Source organism: Arachis stenosperma, chromosome 1 (genome assembly GCF_014773155.1).
Source record: "Arachis stenosperma cultivar V10309 chromosome 1, arast.V10309.gnm1.PFL2, whole genome shotgun sequence".
In the NCBI taxonomy this organism is placed as follows: Eukaryota; Viridiplantae; Streptophyta; class Magnoliopsida; order Fabales; family Fabaceae; genus Arachis; species Arachis stenosperma.
The window spans coordinates 50,918,278-50,937,051 of record NC_080377.1 but is presented as its reverse complement, the minus strand read 5'-3'; the positions used below and the strand labels follow the sequence as shown (position 1 = coordinate 50,937,051).

Below are 18,774 nucleotides of genomic sequence, written 5' to 3'. Positions count from 1 at the left end.
CAGGTCAATGTTGTAGACTCCCAACACCAAACTTAGAGTTTGGATGTGGGGATTCAACACCATACTTGGAGTTTGGCTGTGGCCTCCCAACACCAAACTTAAAGTTAGATTGTGGGGGCTTTGTTCGACTCTGTACTGAGAGAAGCTTCTCATGCTTCCACTCCATGGTTGCAGAGGAGTATCCTTGGGTCTTAAACACAAGGTAGTCCCCATTCAATTGAAGGACTAATTCTCTTCTGTTAACATCTATCACAGCTCCTACTGTGGCTAGGAAAGGTCTTCCAAGGATGATGCATTTATCCTCCTCCTTCCTAGTGTCTAAGATTATGAAATCAGCAGGGATGTAAAGGCCTTCAACCTTCGCTAACACGTCCTCTAAAAATCCATAAGCTTGTCTTTGTGATCTGTCTGCCATCCGTAATGAGAATATGGCAGGTTGTACCTTAATGATCCCCAGCTTCTCCATTACAGAGAGTGGCATAAGATTTATCCCTGACCCCAGGTCATACAAAGCCTTTTCAAAGGTCATGGTGCCTATGGTGAAGGGTATTGAGAATTTACCAGGATCTTGTCTCTTTTGAGGTAGAGTTTGCTGAACCCAAGTATCTAGTTCACTAATGAGCAAGGAGGTTCACCTTCCCAAGTCTCATTACTAAACAACTTGGCATTCAACTTCATGATATCTCCTAGATATTGAGCAACTTGCTCTCCAGTTACGTCTTCATCCTCTTCAGAGGAAGAATAGTCTTCAGAGCTCATGAATGGCAGAAGAAGGTTTAATGGGATCTCTATGGTCTCTACATGACCTTCAGATTCCTTTAGGTCCTTAATAGGGAACTCCTTCTTGTCTGGGAGACGTCCCATAAGGTCTTCCTCATTGGGATTCATGTCCTCTCCTTCTTCTCTAGGTTCGGCCATGTTGATTATGTCAATGGCCTTGCACTCTCTTTTTGGATTCTCTTTAGTATTGCTTGGGAGAGTACTAGGAGGAGTTTCAGTGACTTTCTTACTCAGCTGCCCCACTTGTGCCTCCAAATTTCTGATGGAGGATCTTGTTTCACTCATGAAACTTAAAGTGGCCTTAGACAGATCAGAGACTATGTTTGCTAAATTAGAGGAGCTCTGCTCAGAATTTTCTATCTGTTGCTGAGAAGATGATGGATAAGGCTTGCTATTGCTGAGCCTATTTCTTCCACCATTATTAAAGCCTTGTTGAGGCTTTTGTTGATCCTTCCATGAGAAATTTGGATGATTTCTCCATGATGAATTATAGGTGTTTTCATAAGGTTCACCCATGTAATTTACCTCTGCTATTGCAGGGTTCTCAGGATCATAAGCTTCTTCTTCAGAAGATGCCTCTTTAGTACTGTTGGATGCATTTTGCCATCTATTCAGACTTTGAGAAATCATGTTGACTTGCTGAGTCAACATTTTGTTCTGAGCCAATATGGCATTTAGAGCATCAATTTCAAGAACTTCCTTCCTCTGAGGCATCCCATTATTCACAGAATTCCTCTCAGAAGTGTACATGAGAATTGGTTATTTGCAACCACGTCAATAAGTTCTTGAGCTTCTGCAGGCGTTTTCTTTAGGTGAATGGATCACCTGCAGAATGGTCTAATGACATCTTAGAGAACTCAGATAGACCATAATAGAATATATCCCAAGTGGTCCACTCAGAAAGCCTGTCAAAAGGACACCTTTTGGTCATCTGCTTTTATCTTTCCCAAGCTTCATAGAGGAATTCACCATCTTTTTGTTTGAAGGTCTGAACATCCACTCTAAGCTTGCTCAGCTTTTGAGGAGGAAGGAATTTAGCCAAGAAGGCTGTGACCAGCTTATCCCAGGAGTCTAGGCTATCTTTAGGTTGTGAGTCCAACCATGTTCTAGCTCTGTCTCTTACAGCAAAAGGGAAAAGCATGAGCTTGTAGACTTCAGGATCTACTCCATTAGTCTTAACAGTCTCACAGATCTACAAGAACTCAGTTAAAAACTGGTAGGGATCTTCTAATGGAAGTCTATGGAATTTGCAGTTCTGTTGTATTAGAGCAACTAGTTAAGGTTTTAGCTCAAAATTGTTTGCTCCAATGGCAGGGATTGAGATGCTTCTTCCATTAAACTTGGAAGTAGGTGTAGCATAATCACCAAGCATTCTCCTTGCATTATTATTTTCGGCTGCCATCTCCTCCTCCTTTTCGAAAATTTCTGTAAGGTTGTCTCTGGATTGTTGTAATTTAGCTTCTCTTAGTTTCCTCTTCAGAGTCCTTTCAGGTTCAGGATCTGTTTCAACAAGAATATTCTTATCCTTGCTCCTGCTCATATGAAAAAGAAGGGAACAGAAAATAATAATAGGGATCCTCTTTACCACAGTAGAGAGATTCCTTTATGTTAGTAGAAGAAGAAAGGAATAGAAGAATGAAAAGGTAAGAATCCAAACACAAGGGTGAAGATAGGTTCAGATTCTTGAGATGAATTAGTTAATTAAAAGAATTTTGAAAAAGATGGAGGTAATTTTCGAATATTAGAGAGAGGAAGTAGTTAGGTGGTTTTGAAAAAGATAAGAAACAAACAAAAAGTCAATTAGTTAGTTGAAAAAGATTTGAAAATCAATTTTGAAAAGATAAGAAGTTAGAAAATATTTTTGAAATAAAATTTTTGAAAAAGATATGATTTGAAAAAGATATTTTAAAAAGATATGATTGAAAAAGATATTTTGAAAAAGATTTGATTTTTTAAAATTAAAATTGATTACTTGACTAACAAGAAACTAAAAGATATGATTCTAGAATTTAAAGATTGAACCTTTCTTAACAAGAAAGTAACAAATTTCAAATTTTTGAATCAATCACATTAATTGTTAGTAAAGTTTTCGAAATTTTGAAATAAAGATAAGAAAAAGATTTTGAGAATAAATTTTAAAAATTTTCGAAAAATAATAGAAAAATGAAGATTTGATTTTTGAAAAAGATTTTGAAAAGATAAGATTTTTAAAATTGAAAATTTGATTTGACTTATAAGAAATAGCTAAGTTTTAGAAAATTTTGACTAAGTCAACTCAAATTTTCAAAATTTTGAAAAAAATAAGGAAAAGATATTTTTTTTATTTTTTTGAATTTTTAATGAGGAGAGAGAAAAACACCAATATGACCCAAAACATGAAAATTTTGGATCAAAACCAATGATGCATGCAAGAACACTATGAATGTCAAGATGAACACCAAGAACACTTTGAATGTCAGGATGAACATCAAGACTTATTTTTAAACAATTTTCAAGAAAAGAAAAACATGCAAGACACCAAACTTAAAAATTTTCAATGCTTAGACACTATGAATGCAAAAAGGCATATGAAAAACAATAAAAAACACAAAACAAGAAAATATCAAGATCAAACAAGAAGACTTACCAAGAACAACTTGAAGATCATGAAGAACGCATGCATCAATTTTCGAAAATTGCAAGAAAAAGATGAACATGCAATTGACACTAAACTTAAAACATGACACAAGACTCAAACAAGAAACACAAAATATTTTTGATTTTTTTTCGATTTTATAAATTTTTTTTGGATTTTATTTTATATTTTTCGAAAACATATTTTGGAAAAAGGAAGTAATGAATCCAAAGTCCTCAATCAGAATTCCCGGAATCATGTAATGTTAGTCTAAAGCTCCGGTCCAGGAATTAGACATGGCTTTACAGCCAACCAGGCTTCAACATGTTCCATGAAACTCTAGAATTCACTCTTAAAAACTCTAAAAATTTTCGAAAATAGGTGATAAATTTTTGAAAGATTTTTGAAAATTTTTTGAAAATAAAACAAAAAAAAAAAAGAAAATTACCTAATCTGAGCAACAAGATGAACCGTCAGTTGTCTAAACTCGAACAATCCCCGGCAACGGCGCCAAAAACTTGATGCACGAAATTGTGATCTCTAATAATGGCATTCAACTTGGTATGCGCATCTACTAACTCAGCACTTTCTTCACAACTTCGCACAACTAACCAGCAAGTGCACTGGGTCGTCCAAGTAATAAACCTTACGTGAGTAAGGGTCGATCCCACGGAGATTGTTGGTATAAAGCAAGCTATGGTCATCTTTTAAATCTCAGTTAGGCGGATTTAAATGATTATAATGGTTTTCAAAATTAATAATAAATTAAATATAAAATAAGGATAGAAATACTTATGTAAATCATTGGTGAGAATTTCAGACAAGTGTATGGAGATGCTTTGTCCCTGTTGGATCTCTGCTCTTCTACTGCCTTCATTCAATCCTTCTTACTCCTTTCCTTGGCAAGCTGTATGTAGGGCATCACCGTTGTAAATGGCTACATCCCATCCTCTCAGTGAAAAAGGTCCAAATGCTCTTGTCACAGCACGGCTAATTATCTGTCGGTTCTCGATCATGTCGGAATAGAATCCATTGATTCTTTTGCGTTTGTCATCACGCCCAGCAATCGCGAGTTTGAAGCTCGTCACAGCCATTCAATCCCTGAATCCTACTCGGAATATCACAGACAAGGTTTAGACTTTCCGGATTCTCATGAATGCCGCCAACAATTCTAGCATATACCATGAAGATTCTGATTAAGGAATCCAAGAGATATGCGTTCGGTCTAAGGTAGAACGAAAGTGATTGTCAGTCACGCGTTCATAGGTGAGAATGATGATGAGTGTCACGGATCATCACATTCATCATGTTGAAGTGCAACAAATATCTTAGAATAGGAATGAACTAAATTGAATAGAAAATAGTAGTAATTGCATTAAAACTCGAGGTACAGCAGAGCTCCACACCCTTAATCTATGGTGTGTAGAAACTCCACCGTTGAAAATACATAAGTGATGGTCCAGGCATGGCCGAATGGCCAGCCTCCACAAATGGCATATGAATTCAAAAATAGGGAAAAATACCAAAGATGTGGTCAAAAAGAGACCCCATGGTCAAAAGACTCTAGTACAATAGTAAAAAGTTCTATTTATACTAAACTAGCTACTAGGAATTACAGAAATAAGTAATTGATGCAGAAATCCACTTCCGGGGCCCACTTGGTGTGTGCTTGGGCTGATTTGAGCTTTACACGTGCAGAGGCTTCTTTTGGAGTTAAACGCCAAGTTGTAACGTGTTTTTGGCGTTTAACTCTGGTTCGTGACGTGTTTCTGGCGTTTGACTCCAGAATGCAACATGGAACTGGCGTTGAGCACCAGTTTACGTCGTCTAATTTCGAATAAATTATAAACTATTATATATTAATGGAAAGCTCTGGATGTTGATGAGCGGATAATTTATACGCTTTTTGGCATTGTTTTTAGGTAGTTTTTAGTAAGTTCAAGCTACTTTTAGGGATGTTTTCATTAGTTTTTATGTTAAATTCACATTTCTGGACTTTACTATGAGTTTGTGTGTTTTTCTGTGATTTCAGGTAATTTCTGGCTGAAATTGAGGGATTTGAGCAAAACTCTGAAAAAGGCTGACAAAAGGACTGCTGATGCTGTTGGAATCTGACCTCCCTGCACTCAAAATGGATCTTCTGGAGCTACAGAACTCCAAATGGCGCGCTCTCAACGGCGTTGGAAAGTAGACATCCAGGGCTTTCCAGAAATATATAATAGTTCATACTTTATTTGGAAATTGACGACGTAACTTGGCGTTGAACGCCAAGTACATGCTGCTGTCTGGAGTTAAACGCCAGAAAAACGTCATGATCCGGAGTTGAACGCCCAAAACACGTCATAACTCGGAGTTCAACTCCAAGAGAAGCCTCAGCTCGTGGATTGATCAAGCTCAGCCCAAGCATACACCAAGTGGGCCGCGGAAGTGGATTTATGCATCAATTACTTACTCATGTAAACCCTAGGAGCTAGTTTATTATAAATAGAACATTTAACTATTGTGTTAGACATCTTTTGATCACTTTAGATCTAAAGAGCATCTTGGGACGCATAGTTCTTAGACCATGGGGGCTGGCCATTCGGCCATGCCTGAACCTTTTACTTATGTATTTTCAACGGTGGAGTTTCTGCACACCATAGATTAAGGGTGTGGAGCTCTGCTGTACCTCAAGTATTAATGCAATTCTATTTTCTTTTATTCAATTCTCTTTTATTCTTATTCCAAGATATTCATTCGCACACAAGAACATGATGAATGTGATGATTATGTGACGCTCATCATCATTCTCACCTATGAACACACGTGATTGACAACCACCTACGTTCTACATGCAACAGAGCTAGAATGTGTATCTCTTAGATTCCCCAACAGAATCTTCGTGGTATAAGCTAGATAGATGGCGGCATTTATGAGGATCCGGAAAGTCTCACCTTGTCTGTGGTATTCCGAGTAGGATCCTGGGAATCCGGAAAGTCTAACCTTGTCTGTGGTATTCCGAGTAGGATTCCGGTAATGAATGACTGTGACGTGCTTCAGACTCGCAAGTGCTGGGCGTTAGTGACAGACGCAAAAGAATCAAGGGATTCTATTCCAGTAGGAGCGGGAACCAACCAGTGATTAGCCGTGCTGTGACAGAGCGCGTGAGCGTAGTTTTCACTGCGAGGATGGGATGTAGCCTTCGGCCAGTGTGATGCCTCCAGACGATTAGCCATGCGAGTGACAGCCACAGAGGACCATTTTCCAGAGAGGATACAAAGTAGCCATCGTCGAACGGTGAACCCCTATACACAGCTTGCCATGGAAAGGAGTAAGAAGGATTGAGTTGAAGCAATAGGAAAGTAGGCGTTCTTGAGCCATACAGTATCTCCATTCGCTTATCTGAAATTCCCACCAATAAATCTGCATAAGTATCCTATCCCTTTTATTATTTCTTCTATTTTCTTATTTCTATTTTCGAAACCATAAACGAATTTAATCTGCCTAACTGAGATTTACAAGGTGACCATAGCTTGCTTCATACCAACAATCTCTGTGGGATCGACCCTTACTCGCGTAAGGTTTATTACTTGGACGACCCAGTACACTTGCTGGTTAGTTGAACGGAGTTGTGTCCACTCGTGCCAATTTCAAATTCCATAAAAGTACAATTTAAAGAATAGTGATCACAATTTCGTCCACCAAGTTTTTGGCGCCGTTGCCGGGGAACAATCAATTTCGAACAACAATTCAAACAATTGTTTCCAACCCACAATGGTGCCTAGTTTTTAATCCGGCAACAACACCAAGTTTTTGGCGCCGTTGCCGGGGAATTGTTCGAGTATGGACAACTGACGGTTCATCTTGTTGCTCAGATTAGGTAATTTTCTTTTCAAAAATCTTTTTCAAAATTTTTCTTTTCTTTTTCGTTTTTATCAAAAATATTTTCGAAAAAAATTAAAAATCCAAAAAAAAAAAATTAGAAAATCATAAAAATCAAAAATATTTTGTGTTTCTTGTTTGAGTCTTGAGTCAATTTTTAAGTTTGGTGTCAATTGCATACTTTAAAAATCTTTTCTTGCATTTTTCGAAAAAAATCCATGCATTCATAGTGTTCTTCATGATCTTCAAGTTGTTCTTGATAAGTCCTCTTGTTTGATCTTGATGATTTCTTGTTTTGTGTCTTATGTTGTTTTTCATGTGCATCTTGGCATTCATATTTTCCATGCATTAAAGATTTCTAAGTTTGGTGTCTTGCATGTTTTCTTTGCATAAAAAATTTTTCAAAATTATGTTCTTGATGTTCATCATGATCTTCAAAGTGTTCTTGGTGTTCATCTTGACATTCATAACATTCTTGCATGCATTCATTGTTTAGATCTAAAAATTTCATGCATTGAGTATTTTTGTTGTTTTTCTCTCTCATAATTGAAAATTCAAAAATAAAAAAAAATATCTTTTCCTTATTTCCCTCCAAATTTTCGAAATTTTGGGTTGACTTGGTCAAAATTTTTAAAAATTAGTTGTTTCTTACAAGTCAAGTCAAAATTTCAATTTTAAAAAAATCTTATCTTTTCAAAATATTTTTCAAAAATCATATCTTTTTCAATTTTTTTTTTATTTTTCGAAAATTTTAAAAATTATTTTTCAAAAATCTTTTTCTTATCTTTTATATCTAATTTTCGAAAATTAGCTAACAATTAATGTGATTGGTTCAAAAATTTGAAGTTTGTTACTTTCTTGATAAGAAAGGTTCAATCTTTAAATTCTAGAATCTTATCTTGTAGTTTCTTGTTAGTTAAGTCATTTTAAAAAATTAAATCTTTTTCAAAATATCTTTTTATTAAAATTTTTATCTTATCTTTTTATCTTATTTTTCTCAAAATTTTATTTTTTTTAAAATTTGATTTCAAAATATCTTTTCTAACTTCCTATCTTCTTATCTCTTTAAAAAAATTGATTTCAAATCTTTTTCAATCAACTAACTAACTTTTTGTTTGTTTCTTATCTCTTTCAAAACCACCTAACTACTTTTCCCTCTCTAATTTTCGAAAATATCTCATCCCTTTTTCAAAAATTCTTTTTAATTGTTTTAAATTTTAATTTTAATCTTATTTTATTTCTAATTTTCGAAAATTACTAACTTCTTTTTCAAAATTATTTTCGAATTTTCTCTCTCTCTTTTCTTCTTCTATTTAATTATTTAATTACTAACACTTCTCTTCACCTCTCTTCATCCAAAAATCCGAATCTCCTTCTTCATTCTTCTACCCCCTTCTTCTTCTACTAACATAAAGGAATCTCTATACTGTGACATAGAGGATTCCTCTTCTTTTCTTGTTTTCTTCTCTTTCATATGAGCAGAAACAAGGATAAAGGCACTCTTGTTGAAATTGATCCAGAACCTGAAAGGACTCTGATGAGAAAATTAAGAGAAGCTAAATTACAACAATCCAGAAACAACCTTTCAGAAATTTTCGAACAAGAGAAGGAGATGGCAGCTGAAAATAATAATAATAATACAAGGAGAATGCTTGGTGACTTCACAAAGCCAACGTCCAAGTTTGATGGAAGAAGCATCTCCATTCCTGCCATTGGAGCCAATAACTTTGAGCTAAAACCTCAACTAGTTGCATTAATGCAACAAAACTGCAAGTTTTATGGACTTCCATCTGAAGATCCTTATCAGTTTTTAACTGAGTTCTTGCAGATCTGGGAGACTGTAAAGACGAATGGAGTTGATCCTGAAGTCTACAGACTCATGCTTTTTCCTTTTGCTGTAAGAGACAGAGCTAGAATATGGTTGGATTCACAACCTAAGGATAGCCTGGACTCTTGGGATAAGCTGGTCACTGCCTTCTTGGATAAATTATTTCCTCCTCAAAAGCTGAGTAAGCTGAGAGTGGATGTTCAAACCTTCAAACAAAAAGATGGTGAATCCCTCTATGAAGCCTGGGAAAGATACAAGCAGCTGACCAAAAGATGTCCATCTGACATGTTTTCAGAATGGACCATATTAGATATATTCTATTATGGCCTCTCTGAATTTTCGAAAATGTCATTGGACCATTCTGCAGGTGGATCTATTCACCTGAAGAAAACGCCTGAAGAGGCTCAAGAACTCATTGACATGGTTGCAAACAACCAATTCATGTACACCTCTGAGAGGAATTCTGTGAATAATGGGATACCTCAAAAGAAAGGAGTTCTTGAAATTGATGCTCTGAATGCCATATTGGCTCAGAACAAAGTGTTGACTCAACAGGTCAACATGATCTCTCAAAATCTGAATGGATGGCAACATGCATCCAACAGTATTAAAGAGGCAGCTTCTGAAGAAGCTTATGATCCTGAGAACCCTGCCATGGCAGAAGTTAATTACATGGGTGAATCTTATGGAAACACCTATAACCCATCATGGAGAAATCATCCAAATTTCTCCTGGAAGGATCAACAAAATCCTCAACAAGGCTTTAACAATGGTGGACGCAATAGGCTGAGCAATAGCAAGCCATATCCATCATCTTCTCAGCAACAGACAGAGAATTCTGAACAAAACACTTCTAATTTAGCCAATATAGTCTCTGATCTGTCAAAAGCCACTTTCAGTTTCATGAGTGAAACAAGATCCTCCATCAGAAATCTGGAGGCACAAGTGGGCCAGCTGAGTAAGAAAGTCATTGAAACTCCTCCCAGTATTCTCCCAAGCAATACAGAAGAGAATCCAAAAGGAGAGTGCAAGGCCATTGACATAGTCAATATGGCCGAATGCACAAGGGAGGAGGAGGACGAAAATCCTAGTGAGGAAGACCTCCTGGGACGTCCCTCAAGCAAGAAGGAGTTTCCTATTAAGGATCCAAAGGAATTTGAGGCTCATATAGAGACCATAGAGATTTCATTGAATCTCCTTCTGCCATTCATGAGCTCTGAAGACTATTTATCCTTAGAAGAGGATGAAGATGTAATTAGAGAGCAAGTTGCTCAATATTTAGGAGCTATCATGAAGCTGAATGCCAAGTTATTTGGTAATGAGACTTGGGAAAGTGAACCTCCCTTGCTCATTAATGAACTGGATACATGGATTCAGAAAATTCTACCTCAAAAGAAACAAGATCCTGGCAAGTTCTTAATACCTTGTACCATAGGCACCATGATCTTTGAAAAAGCTCTGTGTGATCTGGGGTCAGGGATAAATCTTATGCCACTCTCTGTAATGGAGAAGCTGGGGATCATTGAGGTACAACCTGCCTTGTTCTCATTACAACTGGCAGACAAGTCATTGAGACAAGCTTATGGAATAGTAGAGGACGTGTTAGTAAAGGTTGAAGGCCTTTACATCCCTGCTGATTTCATAATCTTAGACACTAGGAAGGAAGAGGATGATTGTATCATCCTTGGAAGACCTTTCCTAGCCACAGCAGGAGCTGTGATAGATGTCAACAGAGGTGAATTAGTCCTTCAATTGAATGGGGACTACCTTGTGTTTAAGGCACATGGCCATCCCTCTGTGACAGAAGAGAGTAAGCATGAAGAGCTTCTCTCAGTTCAGAGTCAAGAAGAGCCCACACAGTCAAACTCTAAGTTTGGTGTTGTGAGGCCACAACCAAACTCTAAGTTTGGTGTTAAGATCCCATATCCAAACTCTAAGTTTGGTGTTGGGACTATACAACATTGACTTGATCACCTTGTGGCTCCATGAGAGCCACTGTCAAGCTATTGACATTAAAGAAGCGCTTGTTGGGAGGCAACCCAATTTTATTTATGTAATTTTTATTTTATTGTTATTTTGTGTTTTATTAGGTACATGATCTTGAGGAGTCATAAAAAAATAATAAAAATTAAAAACAGAATCAAAAACAGCAGAAGAAAAATTTTTCACCCTGGAGGACGCACAGGCTAGCGTTCAACGCCAGTAAGGTGCATCTGGCCGGCGTTCAATGCCAGAACAGAGCACCATTCTGGCGCTGAACGCCAGAAACAAGCAACATCCTGGCGCTGAACGCCAGGAATGTGCCCAGAGAAGAAAAACTGGCGCTGAACGCCAGTAACAAGCATGAAACTTGCGTTCAACGCCAGAAACATGCTTTACATGGGCGTTGAACACCCAGAACGTGCACCAAAGGGCGTTTAAACGCCAGAATGGTGTGCCAAGGCATTTTACATGCCTATTTGGTGCAGGGATGGAATTCCTTGACACCTCAGGATCTGTGGACCTCACAGGATCCACCTACCTCGCCCTCTCTCTCTCCATTCATGGTCATCCCTTCTGTTTTTCATTCACCACTCACTTCTATCCACTCTTCCCCACTCACCTTCAAAATTCAAAAACTCTTTCCCACCCAAACCCACCCATATAGCCGAATACACACATCCCCCCATCTCTTCTTCTTCTTCTTCATCTTTTCTTTCTTCACTTGCTCGAGGGCGAGCAATATTTTAAGTTTGGTGTGGTAAAAGCATAGCTTTTTTGCTTTTCCATTACCATTAATGGCACCTAAGGCCAGAGAAACCTCAAAGGGAAGACAAAAGCTTCCACCTCTGAGTCTTGGGAAGATGGAAAGACTCATATAAAGCCGTCATAGCTCAGTGGTAGAACATGTGGCTGCAAATCAAGAGATCCCTGAGATACCTCAGGGGATAAGTTGTCCTCCACACAAATATTGGAAGCAACTAAGGGTGGAACATCATGAGCACTCCATCATTCTCCAAGAAATAAGAGAAGATCAAAGAGCAATGAGGGAGGAGCAACAAAGGCAAGGAAGGGACATAGAAGAGCTTAAGGACATTGTTGGACCTTCAAGAAGAAGACGCCACTAGAGGTGGATTCATTCCTTGTTCTTTATTTCTTTCCGCTTTTCGGTTTTTAATGTTGTGTTTATCTATGTTTTGTGTCTTTACTTCATGATCATTAGTATGTAGTAACTATGCCTTAAAGCTATGAATAAATTCCATTAATCCTTCACCTCTCTTAAATGAAAAATGTTTTAATTCAAAAGAACAAGAAGTACATGAATTTCGAATTTATCCTTGAATTTAGTTTAATTATATTGATGTGGTGACAATACTTTTGTTTTCTGAATGAATGCTTGAACAGTGCATATTTTTGATCTTGTTGTTTATGAATGTTAAAATTGTTGGCTCTAGAAAGAATGATGAACAAAGAGAAATGTTATTGATGATCTGAAAAATCATGAAATTGATTCTTGAAGCAAGAAAAAGCAGTGAAAAAGAAGAAGCTTGCGAAAAAAAAGTGGAGAAAAAAAAAAGAAAGAAAAAGAAAAAGCAAGCAGAAAAAGCCAATAGCCCTTAAAAACAAAAGGCAAGGGTAAAAAAGATCCAAGGCTTTGAGCATCAATGGATAGGAGGGCCCAAGGAAATTAAATCCAGGCCTAAGCGGCTAAATCAAGCTGTCCCTAACCATGTGCTTGTGTCATGAAGGTCCAAGTGAAAAGCTTGAGACTGAGTGGTTAAAGTCGTGATCCAAAGCGAAAGAGTGTGCTTAAGAGCTCTGGACACCACTAACTGGGGACTCTAGCAAAGCTGAGTCACAATCTGAAAAGGTTCACACAGTTATGTGTCTGTGGCATTTATGTATCCGGTGGTAATACTGGAAAACAAAGTGCTTAGGGCCACGACCAAGACTCATAAGTAGCTGTGTTCAAGAATCAACATACTTAACTAGGAGAATCAATAACACTATCCGAAATTCTAAGTTCCTAGAGAAGCCAATCATTCAAAACTTCAAAGGAAAAAGTGAGATGCCAAAACTGTTCAGAAGCAAAAAGCTACAAGTCCCGCTCATCTAATTATAATTAATATTCATTGATATTCTGAAATTTATAGTATATTCTCTTCTTTTTATCCTATTTTATTTTCAGTTGCTTGGGGACAAGCAACAATTTAAGTTTGGTGTTGTGATGAGCGGATAATTTATACGCTTTTTGGCATTGTTTTTAGGTAATTTTTAGTAAGTTCAAACTACTTTTAGGGATGTTTTCATTAGTTTTTATGTTAAATTCACATTTCTGGACTTTACTATGAGTTTGTGTGTTTTTCTGTGATTTCAGGTAATTTCTGGCTGAAATTGAGGGATTTGAGCAAAACTCTGAAAAAGGCTGACAAAAGGACTGCTGATGCTGTTGGAATCTGACCTCCCTGCACTCAAAATGGATCTTCTGGAGCTACAGAAATTTAAATGGCACGCTCTCAACGGCGTTGGAAAGTAGACATCTAGGGCTTTCCAGCAATATATAATAGTCCATACTTTATTCGGAAATTGACGACGTAACTTGGCGTTGAACGCCAAGTACATGCTGCTGTCTGGAGTTAAACGCCAGAAAAACGTCATGATCCGGAGTTGAACGCCCAAAACACGTCATAACTCGGAGTTCAACTCCAAGAGAAGCCTCAGCTCGTGGATTGATCAAGCTCAGCCCAAGCATACACCAAGTGGGCCTCGGAAGTGGATTTATGCATCAATTACTTACTCATGTAAACCCTAGGAGCTAGTTTATTATAAATAGAACATTTAACTATTGTGTTAGACATCTTTTGATCACTTTAGATCTAAAGAGAATCTTGGAACGCATAGTTCTTAGACCATGGGGGCTGGCCATTCGGCCATGCCTGAACCTTTTACTTATGTATTTTCAACGGTGGAGTTTCTGCACACCATAGATTAAGGGTGTGGAGCTCTGCTGTACCTCAAGTATTAATGCAATTCTATTTTCTTTTATTCAATTCTCTTTTATTCTTATTCCAAGATATTCATTCGCACACAAGAACATGATGAATGTGATGATTATGTGACGCTCATCATCATTCTCACCTATGAACACACGTGATTGACAACCACCTACGTTCTACATGCAACAGAGCTAGAATGTGTATCTCTTAGATTCCCCAACAGAATCTTCGTGGTATAAGCTAGATAGATGGCGGCATTTATGAGGATCTGGAAAGTCTCACCTTGTCTGTGGTATTCCGAGTAGGATCCTGGGAATCCGGAAAGTCTAACCTTGTCTGTGGTATTCCGAGTAGGATTCCGGTAATGAATGACTGTGACGTGCTTCAGACTCGCAAGTGCTGGGCGTTAGTGACAGACGCAAAAGAATCAAGGGATTCTATTCCAGTAGGAGCGGGAACCAACCAGTGATTAGCCGTGCTGTGACAGAGCGCGTGAGCGTAGTTTTCACTGCGAGGATGGGATGTAGCCTTCGGCCAGTGTGATGCCTCCAGACGATTAGCCATGCGAGTGACAGCCGCAGAGGACCATTTTCCAGAGAGGATACAAAGTAGCCATCGTCGAACGGTGAACCCCTATACACAGCTTGCCATGGAAAGGAGTAAGAAGGATTGAGTTGAAGCAATAGGAAAGTAGGCGTTCTTGAGCCATACAGTATCTCCATTCGCTTATCTGAAATTCCCACCAATGAATCTGCATAAGTATCCTATCCCTTTTATTATTTCTTCTATTTTCTTATTTCTATTTTCGAAACCATAAACGAATTTAATCTGCCTAACTGAGATTTACAAGGTGACCATAGCTTGCTTCATACCAACAATCTCTGTGGGATCGACCCTTACTCGCGTAAGGTTTATTACTTGGACGACCCAGTACACTTGCTGGTTAGTTGAACGGAGTTGTGTCCACTCGTGCCAATTTCAAATTCCATAAAAGTACAATTTAAAGAATAGTGATCACAATTTTGTCCACCAGATGTCTACTTTCCAACGCAGTTGAGAGTGCGCCATTTAGATTTCTGTAGCTCCAGAAAATCCATTTCGAGTTCAGGGAGGTCAGAATCCAACAACCTCAGCTGTCCTTTGTCAGCCTGAATTAGATTTTTGCTCAGGTCCCTCAATTTCAGCCAGAAAATACTTGAAATCACAGAAAAACACACAAACTCATAGTAAAGTCCAGAAATGTGAATTTAGCATAAAAACTAATGAAAACATCCCTAAAAGTAGCTAGATCCTACTAAAAATTACCTAAAAAAATGCCAAAAAGCATATAAATTATCCACTCATCACCATTCTTGAGAATCCGGAAAGTCTAAACCTTGTATGTGGTATTCCGAGTAGGATTCAAGGATTGAATGACTGTGATGAGCTTCAAACTCGCGATTGTTGGACGTGATGACAAACGCAAAAGAATTAATGGATTCTATTCCGACATGATCGAGAACCGACAGATGATTAGCCGTGTTGTGACAGAGCATTTGGACCATTTTCACTGAGAAGATGGGATGTAGCCATTGACAACGGTGATGCCCTACATAGAGCTTGCCATGGAAAGGAGTATGAAGGATTGAAAGTAAGAAAGCAGTATGTTGTAGAGATTCAACAGGGACAAAGCATCTCCATACACTTATCTGAAATTCTTATCAATGATTTACATAAGTATCTCTATCTTATTTTATGCTTTATTTATTATTAAATTCGAACCCTTTATAACCATTTAAAATCTGCCTAACTGAGATTTACAAGATGACCATAGCTTGCTTCATACCAACAATCTCCGTGGGATCGACCCTTACTCACGTAAGGTTTATTACTTGGACGACCCAGTGTACTTGCTGGTTAGTTGTGTGGAGTTGTGACAAAGTGTGATTCACGTTTGAGAATGCTACCAAGTCATTGGAGCCATTGTTGATGATCACAATTTCGTACACCAAGTTTTTGGCGTCGTTGCCAGAGATTGTTCGAGTTTGGACAACTGACGGTTCATCTTGTTGTTCAAATTAGGTAATTTTCTTTTTGTTTTATTTTCAAAAATTTTTTCAAAAATCTTTCAAAAAATTTTTTACTTCTGTTTTCAAAAAATTATTCTAAATTTTTAAGATTGAATTCTAGTGTTTCATGAGGCATGTTGAAGCTTGGCTGGCTGTAAAGCCATGCCTAATTCAATTGGATTGAGGCTTCCCCTTATCAGTATATGAAGTTGGATAAAGTATCAACTATTGTGTGTCTGATTTATAGGCTAAAGCTTGGCAGGCTATTAAGCCATGTCTAATTCCTGGACCGGAGCTTTAGACTAACATTGCAAAGATTTCTGGAATTCTTATTAAAATTTTTGAATTTCTTATTTTATTTTTCCTATATGTTTTCCAAAAAAACAATAAAAAATAAAAAAATTTAAAATAAAATACAAAAAAATTGATAAAATCATAAAAATAAAAAATATTTTGTGTTTCTTGTTTGAGTCTAAAGTCAATTTTTAAGTTTGGTGTCAATTGCATGTTTTAAAAACTTTTGCATTTTTCGAAAATTCATGCATGTGTTCTTCATGATCTTCAAGTTGTTCTTGATGAATTTCCTTGTTTGATCTTCATATTTTCTTGTTTTATGTTTTTTGTTGTTTTTCATATGCATTTTTGCATTCATAGTGTCTAAGCATTAAAAATTTCTAAGTTTGGTGTCTTGCATGTTTTTCTTTTCTTGAAACTTTTTCAAAAATATGTTCTTGACGTTCATCTTGACATTCAAAGTGTTCTCGGTGTTCATCTTGACATTCATAGTGTTCTTGCATGCATCATGTGTTTTGATTCATAATTTTCATGTTGTGAGTCATTTTTGTGTTTTTCTCTCTCATCATTAAAAATTCAAAAATAAAAAAATCTTTTCCTTATTTTACTCATAATTTTCGAAAATTTGAGTTGACTTAGTCAAAAATTTTTAAAACTTAACTATTTCTTATAAGTCAAGTCAAATTTTCAATTTTAAAAATCCTATCTTTTCAAAATCTTTTTCAAAAATCAAATCTTTTTCATTTTTTTATTATTTTCAAAAATTTTAAAATTATTTTCAAAATCTTTTTCTTATCTTTATTTCAAAATTTTGAAAATTTTACTAACAATTAATGTGATTGATTAAAAAATTTGAAGTTTGTTACTTTCTTGTTAAGAAAAGTTCAATCTTTAAATTCTAGAATCATATATTTTAAGTTTCTTGTTAGTCAAGTAATTAATTTTAATTTTAAAAATCAAATCTTTTCTAAAATATCTTTTTTAAATCAAATCTCTTTCAAAATATCTTTTTCAAATCATATCTTTTTCAAAAGTGTGATTTCAAAATATATTTTCTAACTTCTTATCTTTTAAAAATTGATTTTCAAATCTTTTTCAACTAACTAATTGACTTTTTATTTGTTTTAAAATTCTTATCTTTTTCTAAACCACTTAACTACTTCCTCCTCTCTAATTTTTAAAAATTCCTCCCTCTTTTTCAAAACTTTCTTAATTAACTAATTGTTTCAAATTTAATTTTAATTTTAATTCTTCTCTTAATTTTCGAAAATCACTTACCCTTTTTTAAACTTAATTTTCGAAATTTTCTCCCTCTCATCTTCTTCTATTTATTTATTTATTTACTAACACTTCTCTTCATCTCAAGAATTTGAACCTATCTTCCCCCTTGTGTTTGGATTCTTAATTCTTTTCCTTCTTCTATTCCTTTCTTCTTCTACTAACATAAAGGAATCTCTATACTGTGACATAGAGGATTTCTCTTCCTTTTCTGTTCTCTTCTTTTTCATATGAGCAGGAATAAGGAAAAAGGCATTCTTGTTGAAGCTGATCCTAATCCTGAAAGGACTCTGATGAGGAAACTGAGAGAAGCTAAAATACAACAATCCAGAGACAACCTTACTGAAATTTTTGAACAAGAAAAGGATATGGCAGCCGAACCCAACAACAATAATACAAGGAGGATGCTTGGTGACTATACTACACCTACTTCCAAGTTTGATGGAAGAAGAATCTCAATCCCTGCCATTGGAGCAAACAATTTTGAGCTGAAACCTCAATTAGTTGCTCTAATAAAATAGAACTGTAAGTTCCATGGACTTCCATCAGAAGATCCCTATCAGTTTTTAACTGAGTTCTTGCAGATCTGTGAGACTATTAAGACTAATGGAGTAGATCTTGATGTCTACAGGTTCATGCTTTTCCCTTTTGCTGTAAGAGACAGAGCTAGAACATGGTTGGACTCACAACCTAAAGATAGCCTGGACTCCTGGAATAAGCTGGTCACGGCTTTCTTGGCTAAGTTATTTCCTCCTCAAAAGTTGAGCAAGCTTAGAGTGGATGTTTAGACCTTCAAACAAAAAGAAGGTGAATCCCTCTATGAAGCTTAGGAAAGATACAAACAGATGACCAAAAGGTGCCCTTCTGACATGCTTTTAGAATGGACCATTTTGGATATATTCTATTATGGTCTATCTGAGTTCTCTAAGATGTCACTGGACCATTCTGCAGGTGGATCCATTCACCTAAAGAAAACACCTGCAGAAGCTCAAGAACTCATAGACATGGTTGCAAATAACCAGTTCATGTACACTTCTGAGAGGAATTCTGTGAATAATGGGACGTCTCAGAGGAAAGGAGTTCTTGAAATTGATG

The 18,774-nt window shown here is 36.6% G+C and overlaps 2 non-coding genes across 2 annotated transcripts; one reads left to right on the top strand and one right to left on the bottom strand.

The window, feature by feature from the left end:
* The first annotated feature begins 1,682 nt into the window (after positions 1-1,682).
* On the top strand, positions 1,683-1,789 carry LOC130948595 (small nucleolar RNA R71). Its single transcript, XR_009073106.1, has one exon. It is a non-coding gene; the product is annotated as a small nucleolar RNA R71 (small nucleolar RNA).
* Positions 1,790-18,446: 16,657 nt separating this feature from the next.
* Positions 18,447-18,554, bottom strand: LOC130954124 (small nucleolar RNA R71). The gene has a single exon (XR_009076191.1). It is a non-coding gene; the product is annotated as a small nucleolar RNA R71 (small nucleolar RNA).
* Positions 18,555-18,774: the final 220 nt, after the last annotated feature.